The following is a 9997-nucleotide window of genomic DNA, read 5'->3' as shown; positions in this document are numbered from 1 at the left end:
GAAATTTCAGTTGTACATTATTGTTTGTCAGTCGTGTTGCAGGTGCACCACTTCACCCTTTGTGCCCACTCCCCACCCCCCCTTTCCCCTGGTAGCCACTAATCTGTTCTTTGTCCACATGTTTAACTTCCACCTATGAGTGGAGTCATACAGGGACTGTCTTTCTCTATCTGGCTTATTTCACTTAACATAATTCCCTCAAGGTCCATCCATGTTGTTGTGAATGGGACAATTTTACCCTTTTTTATGGCTGAGTAGTATTCCATTGTATATATATACCACATTTTCTTTATCCAATCATCAGTTGGTGGGCACTTAGGTTGCTTCCACGTCTTGGCTATTGTAAATAATGCTGCAATGAACACAGGGGTGCATGGGACTTTTGGAATTGCTGATTTCAAGCTCTTTGGATGGATACCCAGTAGTGGGATGGCTGGGTCGTATGGTATTTCTATTTTTAAATTTTTTGAGGAATCTCCATACTGTTTTCCATAGTGGCTGCACCAGTTTGCATTCCCATCAGCAGTGTATGAGGGTTCCTTTTTCTCCACAACCTCTCCAACATTTGTTACTTTTTGTTTTGGTTGTTTTTGCTGTTCTAACGGGTGTAAGGTGATATCTTAGTGTAGTTTTGATTTGCATTTCCCTGATGATCAGTGATGATGAGCATCTTTTCATGTGCCTATTGGCCATCCATATATCTTCTTTGGAGAAATGTCTGTTCATGTCTCCTGCCTATTTTTTGATTGGGTTGTTTGATTTTTTTTGTTGTTGAGTTGTGTGAGTTCTTATGGAGATTAACACTTTGTTGGATATAGGACTTGCAAATATTTTTGCCTAATTAGTGGTGGGGGTTTTTTTTTGTTTTAATCCTGTTTTCCCTTGCCTTGAAGAAGCTCTTTAGTCTGATGAAGTCCCATTTGTTTATTCTTTTGTTTCCCTTGTCTGAGAAGACGTGGTGTCCGAAAAGATCCTTTTGATTCTGATGTCAAAGAGTGTACTGCCTATATTTTCTTCTAGAAGCCTTATGGTTTCAGGTCTTACTTTTAGGTCTTTGATCCATTTTGAGTTTATTTTTGTGAATGGTGGAAAAGAATGGTCAATTTTCATTCTTTTACATGTGGCTTTCCAGTTTTCCCAGCACCATTTGTTGAAAAGACTTTCTTTTCTCCATTGTGTGCCCTCAGCTCCTTTGTCGAAGATTAGCTGGTCACAGATGTGTGGTTTTAATTCTGGGCTTTCAATTCTGTCCCATTGATCGTGCACCTGTTTTTGTACCTGTGCTGGTATCTTTTGACATCTGTATGCACATGGAGTTTTTCCTTTCCCAAACATGATTCTTTTTTATCTTAGCTTGTTTTTATACTAGCTCCTATGTCTTATTTAGGATGTATAACATACTCAAAATGTCATTTTGCTTGCTCTGAGTAAGAAGTAAATTTGAACGCACTGTTACAGGCTACCTATTCTGGGAAGAACATTGAAGAGGTGCCATATAAACTGGAGCTCAACTCTCATTAAACTTTGTCCAAATTGATAGTAAAGGTTTCATCACATTTAAATGTCAGTGGTGACAAGTTTTCATCATGTTTCCATCTACCTTATTGTCCAGCAAATATTCGGGCCTGTACTTGACAGCTGCTGTGCTTGGCTTGTGCTCCAGCATGTGGCGTGTCCTCAAGAAGGCGTTAGCAGGTGAGTGCTATCTGCAGTGGAAGTGTCTGCTGAGGGCAGAGGGAAAGAGTTCATTAGACTCTGCCGTAGAATTCTAGCTAAGTAAGATTCTCCTCCAACTTAGTATTTGTTAGAAATTAAGCAACATGAGGGGCCGGCCTGGTGGCGCAGTGGTTAAGTTCACACGTTCTGCTTCGGCAGCCTGGGGTTCGCCACTACGGATCCCGGGTGCGGACGTGGCATCACTCATCAAGCCATGCGGTGGCAGGCGTCCCACATATAAAGTAGAGGAAGATGGGCACGGATGTTAACTCAGGGCCAGGCTTCCTCAGCAAAAGAGAAGGATTGGCAGTAGTTAGCTCAGGGCTAATCTTCCTCAAAAAAAAAAAAATTAAGCAACATGAAATAAATATACGATTCCCCTGGGGAAGACCATTTCTTTTTTAACATTGACTGCAGGGCTGGGTATAACAACAGCTGTGGCTTAGTCAAGACTCGCCCCTGTCTCTGGTCATCCGCTGCCCTAAGGTGTGGAGGCCCCTGGCTTCCGGAGGCCTGGGGAGGTGAGGCCTTGTGCAGGTTTGACCGGGTGTAAAACAAACTCACTCTTTGGTCTTATCATCATTGTTAACAGGAGTGTCTCTGCACACCACTTGGAACGTGTCTGTAGAGTGAATTCAGGGAGTTCTAAAATGTTTTTGCTCTTTTCTCCCTGAAAGAAGATGGACTTTGCATTAATATGAAGATTCTTTAAAGAGAAAAAGAGATCTGGACCCTGAATTATGGGTGATTTCTTTCAAAACTGAAAGACATCAATCAGAGAACGGCAACAGACTAACCTGAGCCACTTTAAATTCCGGACCAGAAAATCTAAGATTTAGGGAAAGAGCCAGCTCCAAAGAGGGACTTTCCAATCCCTGAGTCTCCTTGTCTCGGGAGTGAACACGAGAAGTCAGTTCTGGTTAGGGGCTAGTGCTGGTGCCGGTCCTTGTGAGTATGAACACTCCCTAATGCCCTCTGAACATGTGTTTGTAGGTGGCGGACATCGAGTTGGACAGCTGGTGGCGCTGAGCTGCCAAACGTCTTGAACTGGGAGCTCCGCGAACTGCTTTGCCGCTGGTCTCCACTAGGTTGCTGTTTGCATTTGCCTCCAGTGTTTAGGAGACGGGCATTTGTATTTAAAAAAAACACTATCAACGCAACTGGGGCTATGTCTACACATTTCCTAAGTGGCTAGCACCGAGCCAAACAGAATCAAACAGCTAAGGATCATGGCGGATGAGAGCTGGGTCAGAGGCCTTCAAGTGAAGAGTAGGACGCCACCAGTTTTGTTAAAAAGAGATTTCCTGTATATGTATGGTTGGGAAAAATGAGGGCCACATGCCAAAAACAGCAGTTACTTCCAAGTGGCAGAATTAGCAGTGGGAAACTCCCTTATTACAGACTCAAGGCTTCTATGTAGTGCTTGTCACAGGGGCTATCCTGGCTTCGAGCAATTATTTCCCCTTCTGATCATAAGCCGCGAGAGAGGAAGGTCCACGTCTGTCGTCTTTGCCAGCGTTTCCCCGGATCCAGGCACAGCGCCTCTCGTCTTACAGGTGACGCCATTTGTTCACTGAACACGAGCTTACTTTCCAACGGCTTATCATCACTTGTCTGCTCTCCTTTTAAGAGGGCCAGGCCTAAATGGCTCCCCTCGCGGGGGGCCGCCCTACTCTCTATTTCCCTGTGCCTTTGGGTGAATGCTGAGTTGCACTTTGTACCACTGTCTTCCTTTGCACTGAAGGTGCGTTTTCATCCGGGCATTCCGTCTGGTAGAGGCTGCCTGGCTTTGAGCTCTGACTGCGGGAGTTTTGAAACCTTTCCTTCCTCCACAGGTCTCTGGGTAAATTATGGAAACAGGGTCTCCCGATACTTTTGTGTCACCCTACACCTAGACACTCCCCTCAGGCCTCTTGATTTTGGGGGCAGATGAGGGGAAGAGAAGAAACATTTAACATGGACGTCAGTGACCACACGGCTAGCCTGAGTCACCCTCTGGGTTCCACAGAGGACCCAAGTCGGTTTGTGTGGCTTGAATACAGGCAGTATCACAGTCCTTTTATTTCCCTCTTTAGTTGAATCTGAGGAGAGATTAGCAAGTTTCCTGTTGAACAGTCAACTCATCAACTGTATTACAAACTTAAGAATGCTTCTGAAGCGGCGTCATTTTGTACCCGTGCAGCGTTTACAGGGTCTAGCCTGTGGGCCAACAGGGAAAGCAGGAGACTTCGTCTGATGCTTGGAGCCACATTAATGTTTTTTATTGGTACTTCCTTCTAAATGCTCCGCTTCAGAACAAACACCCCGGAGCCCCCGGGCCCAGGCGTGCCTTTCCTCATCTCTGACAGCACCTCACACCGGAGTGCCATTTCAACCCAGGGATAGTCAGAATCGTCCCGTCACACACTTAGAGCCCTTAACATCAGGCCACCTCTTTCCATCCCACTCACCCGAACTCAGACGTACTCGAAGATCGCGCCTCTTGATCTGGCCATTACTTTGTAATCTGATGCTAAACAGCCCCCCAAACGGCCCATCTGTAAAGTAAGGGGACCTACTGTGCCAGCATCACAGGGCTGCAGAAATCGCGCGCAGGAGGCTCTGTTATCTCCAGGGAGGACTAGCTGAAGACCCGGGAGTGCTACAGGTCTACAGTCCCTTAGCCGAAGTCCTTGTGACCAGAAGTTTTCGGATTTTAGAAAAATATTTTTTAAAACATCCACAGCAGGATCTAGAACCTGTGGGTAAAAACCCTTATGTCCACAATTAAATGCGTTCATGTTGACACAAATTTCAGGTCAGATAGCGCTGTCAAATGAGTCTGGCAACAAACTCAAGACAAGCACCATGGACTTCAGAACTGCGGGCTTGCAGTGGCCTTGCAGTTTTCTCAGGCGCTGATTCCAATTTCCTTTCCCTTGTGATGTAACTGCCAGAGAGGCCTGGAAACAGGGAGCCAAAGCTAAACCAGCAGGTGTGCTTCCATGCGGAGGTGACTGAGAACCACAGAACCCCAGACATGGGGCTTCTGCAGAGCCAACAAGAAGCCTGAGAGGGAAGCGATGCGGGGGCGCCTGCCCGAGCCACATGTGGCCCTGCTGGGGACTCGCCCTCAGGCCCTCCTTGCACGGAAGGGAAAACCTAAGGCCCACAATGGAAACGGGACTTGTCCGAAGTTCAACCACCTTAGACTGAGCTGCCCAGACAAGGTCAGACCCCTCCGTCCTCTTCCTTCACCGGCACTTCCTCGCTGACAGTTATGTACCCAAGGCTGGGGCCATGGCCTCAACCCTGGGCCGACGAGCCTGTGGCCAGCGGAGTGAAGCAGCCAGCGTTAGCCGCCCTGCACCCCGTCACTGGGGTCAGGCGGGTGGCTCCCCTGGGGAAGAGACATTCCATCAACGGGCACCTACGCTGGCCCCAGAGGAAGGCCATCAGGCAGCTAAAACAAGCCTGCTGCAAATAACATCGTGCACCATTACTGAGCGACTCCGCGACGGGCGCTGTGTAAACGCTCGTGAGGAGCCCGTCCTCGCAGCACAGTTTCCCCAGTCTACAAACGGGAAACCCGAGCCGCCCTGAGCAGCTCAAAGATGCACCTTCCCATGGCCTGGATTTTGTTCCCCTCTCTCGATGAGATCTCTGTGTTCAGGAAGACGTGTGCTGCAGGGTAGAAAGCAGATGTTAACTGCGAACAGCTTACTCTCCTAGCCTTTTCCCCACAAGTCCGAGTTCTGGAAAGGAGAAAGGCCCCCAAACTGGAAAAAAGATGCTCAGCAGGCTCTGAGAATAGCTGGAAAGCGAGTCTCATCTTCCAGCAAGACGTCGGAGGGATGGCTGCCTGGGGTGGGAGGCGGGCTGGACCCCCTCTACCACTGTGCCCAGGTTGGAGCATGTGGGCCACCTGCCTTCAAAGGACTTGCAGTCAGTCACTGAGGAGTCCAGCAGTGACCACAAGGACTGCAGGTCTCCCCTCTAGCTCCCAGGCCCCAGGCAAGTCCCCTGACTCTTGTGTGACCTCAGAAAAGGGCTGGTTGAATTTCCCTGCTGGGTGGCAAGAGGGACACTCATCTCATTCGATTTAGAAGAAGTAACTTGACATTTCTTCCACGCTCAAACAGCACACGGGACTGCTTGTTCCAAGCTGCTCCCAGACTCAGAGCAGAGGGAAGCCTTAGGGAAGGCACGTTCATATTCTGTAAAGCAAAGACTGTCTCCCAACTACCACTGTCCAACAACCGACCTCCTGTGCCTGTTTCCTCTCCTCAAAGTAAGGATAATAAAGGGCCAGCCCTGTGGCATGGTGGTGAAGTTTGGCTCACTCCGCTTCAGTGGCCCGGGTTCACAGGTTCAGATCCTGGGTGCAGACCTACACCACTCATTAGCCGTGCTGTGGCGGCAACCCACATATAAAGTAGAGGAAGACTGGCACAAATGTTAGCTCAGGGCTAATCTTCCTCAGCAAAATAAATAAATAAGGTAGTAATAGGACTTGAAGGACTTTTTCAGAGGATTAAAATATGTCAGGATATAAACTGCTAAGAAAAAATGCCTAACCTAGCATGTAGCAAACACCCAGTAAATTTATTTTTATTGTGGTCTAGCAGGTACTCTGTTCCATGGCTACACTTCAAATACTACCTTTTAGGAAAACACTAGGAAACCTAGTACCTTAGAAATGTTCATGTTTGTTTTCTTGAAGTTCTGATGGTCTCCTGGAGGCATTAGATTTTGGCAAAAATATTCACCACAGCTTTATCAACAAAAAACAGAAACGGATTTCATTATCACCTGTTAATCCTACCTCCTAAAATAACTCAACCCCCGTTTCTCTTCCCAACCACACTTCAGGACCCCGTCGCCTCTCACCAGGACTGTACAACAGCCTTCCCCAGCGATGCGCCCTCCTGGGGCCCAGCTGACAGCATCCGCACGGCAGCCTCAGCGATGCCGTTATGGGACAAATCTGATTGACAGCAGTTCCTTGATTCAGGGACACTGGGGGGCAGTGGGTAAACCCGGCTGGCGGGTTTTGTGCTGTTTTGATTTGAGTGCCTTTAAGCTGGCAGGTGCCACAGCCCTCCTACTCACTGTTGTATGCACTGACTGCCTTTGTTCAGATGCTCTTTTCACCTGCCCAGCCACTGTAAGATTTGCATTTGCCACCCCCTTACCGACAGTAAACAATCCAAATACTGCCGCTGGCAGGGTCTTTCTAAAATGAAGATGAGGCCATCTTTCTGCCTTGCTACCCTCAAAATACGCAGCGATTAATCAGCTACTCTTTGTCTAGGTGTTTTTGTTCAGGAACTATCTATTGTACCTATAATGTGCCCAGCACTGTTCTAGGTGCCAGGGACACTGCGAGGAACACAACAGACCACCATCTCTGCCTTCAGAAAGCTTATTAAGTGTGATGAGAGGAGACAGCGCGGTGGAGATGAGCCCGGGAGGGGACAGGGAGTGTGGTGGGGCCATTTCAGACAGGCTGGTAGGGCCAGCCCACAGCGGGGAGGGCAGGCGCACTCCAGACAAGCAGATGGCGGCCCTGGAACGCTGGCGGCCTGTCCCCTCCCCTATCTTCTCAGTTGAATCCGAGCTGTCCTTCAAGAATCAGCTCAAATGCCATTTCTCCAAGGAAATCTTTGCCATCACTCCCAGGTAGAATGACATTCTTCCTCCCATCCACTCTTACACATGGCCCCGAGTTTCATGATTCTGTCATCATTTGTAGATATGGTCCTTAAAAATATTTACTAAAAAAAATGAAGTGCCTGGAGGACAAGCAGATGTGATGAGGCAGCCTTGATGAAACTCTCCTGCTGGGTTCTCACGATACAGGGAGTTACCCGGAATACTTCAGAAAGAAAGGTTTTAGAACCAAAGTCCAGATTTAATCATCAGCTGAGGGAAGTTGGACTAACCCCTTAGCCTTGCTTAAGCCACCACTTGTGCAACAGCAAAGTGCTGAAATAGGAGGTGGGGTGATGAAGGCCCAACTTGGTGACAGCACAGAGTAGGCCCTCAGTAAATCATACTGCTCTTACTTCTCAGAAAGCACACGGCTTTCCATCATTTATCGCCAGTGCAGCCACTGCCACAAGAGGGCGCCATTGGCACAGCTGGAAAGGCACAGCTGCCCGGGATTCCCAGACCCAGCCAGGCGCCAGCTCGTGCCTAGGCTTTAAACGCACATTCACCAGACACACAGCGGTGATGCGCTTGGTACCACCGAGTCTATTACAAGCCGACCAGGAAGAACGAGAACCTGGTATGGTGGAGAGCACAGGTCTTTTCAGTCAGATGGATCAGGTCTGAATGAGGGTTCCACAATCACACTGGACGGCTGTCCCTCACTGAGCTTCATCGGTGAAACACGGCCGTGCCAGGCCTCTGCTGGAGGCTGGGTGCTGGCCCCTGCGAGCTTAGTCCAGCCTGACGTATGGAAGAACAAACAGATGTGATGAGAGCTGCAGAGAAGAAACCCTGGGGCTGCCTGGGAACACACAAAGGCCCAGCTCTGCGGCGGGGCCTCAGCAGCCCCTTGGGTGGCGGTCCCCAATGCTGCAGCCCTGAGCCGTGGGGAAGCCCAGTGAGACGATAAACCAGCAAAAGCTCAATCAAAGAGCAGAGATCTCACCGATTAGAATGAAAAAATCAAACTTGAAGACTATTTTTCAGTCTCTTGAACAAATGGTGCTGGGAAAAATGGATGTTCACATGCAGAGAGTGGAGCTGGACCCTTCCCATACACCATACACAGAAACTAACCAAAGGCGGACCCAAGACCTAAGTGTAAGAGCTAAAATTATAAACCTCTTAGAAGAAAACACAGCGGAAAAGCTTCATGACAATGGATTTCGCAACTATCTCTTGGATATGACACCAAAAGCATAGTTAACAAAAGTAAAAATAAACCGCACTATGTCAAAATTTAAAACTTCATCAAAGGACACAGTCAACAAGAATGAAAAGCCAGACTATAGGATGGGAGAAAATATTGACGAATAATATATTTGATATTTCTCCAAAGGACTGTCTATGAAAAGATGCTCAACATCACTCATCATCAGGAAAATACAAATCAAAACCCACAGTGGGCTATCACCTCACGCCCACTAGCATGGCTACCGCCAATAAAACAGGAAATAACAAATGCTGGCAAGGACGTGGAGGAACTGGAAGCCTTGTGCCCTGCTGGCGAGAATGTAAAATGGTGCAGCCATGAGGGAGAATAGTATTAAAAACAATTAAAAAAAGAATTGCCATATGACCTAGCAATTCCAAAAGAACTGAAAGCCTATTTGTAAACCTATTACTCTGGATTTGCCTCTCCACCCCAAGATTTATGTTAAAACCTTAATCCCCAATGGGATGGTAGTTGGAGATGGGGCCTTTGGGAGGTCATCAGGTCATGAGGATGGAGCTTGCTGCCTCTGCTCTGCACCATGTGAGGATATGAGAAGATGGACATCTGCAACTCGGCAAGTGGCCTCTCACCTGACGCCAGATCTGCCAGCACCTTGATCCGGGACATCCCAGCCTCTAGAACTGTGAGAAATTAACGTTTGCTGTTTAAGCCACTCAGTCTACAGTAATTTGTTACAGCAGCCCGAACTGACTGAGACACCCACGTTTAGCAGCATTAGTCACAACAGCCAAACAGTGGAAGGAACCCAAGCGCCCATCAAGGATGGACGGATGGAGATCCAGCCTCCCAGCACCTCCATGTGTTCAGCAGCCCGGAGGCTATCCAATCCTCCACATTCAGCGATTTTTACGAAGGCCTCATCCTGTTGACAGGAGTGATTAAATCACTGGCCCTTTGTGACAAATTTAACCCCTAGCCCGCTGCCCCTCCACCAGGTGGTGGTGGGAAAGGGGAAGTGAAAATTCCAACACAAATCACAGGGTTGGTTCCCCTGGCAACCAGCTCCCATCCTTAGGGGCTTTCCAAAAGTCACCTTATTAACACAAACTCAAGTGTGGTTGAAAGAGGCTTGTTATGAATAACAAAGGACACCCACGTCACCTTTATGGCTCTGGAGCTATTTCAAGAACTTGGAACAAGACTAAATATTATACCAAAAGATGTTCCTATAGCTCAAATACAGGAAATTACAAGGGTTTTAGGAGCTTTGTGCCAGGAACGGGAACGCAGACCAGATATATATTTCTTATTATAAATCAAAATATCACAATGGCAAACAGTACTTTCTCTATTACTGGGTCTCAGTCAACGGACTGGAGGCCATCCTCTTAAATGTGGGCACTTACGGCC

Source organism: Equus przewalskii, chromosome 24 (genome assembly GCF_037783145.1).
Source record: "Equus przewalskii isolate Varuska chromosome 24, EquPr2, whole genome shotgun sequence".
Lineage (NCBI taxonomy): Eukaryota > Metazoa > Chordata > Mammalia > Perissodactyla > Equidae > Equus > Equus przewalskii.
The sequence above is the reverse complement of the archived record's forward strand: the minus strand, read 5'-3'. Positions refer to the sequence as shown.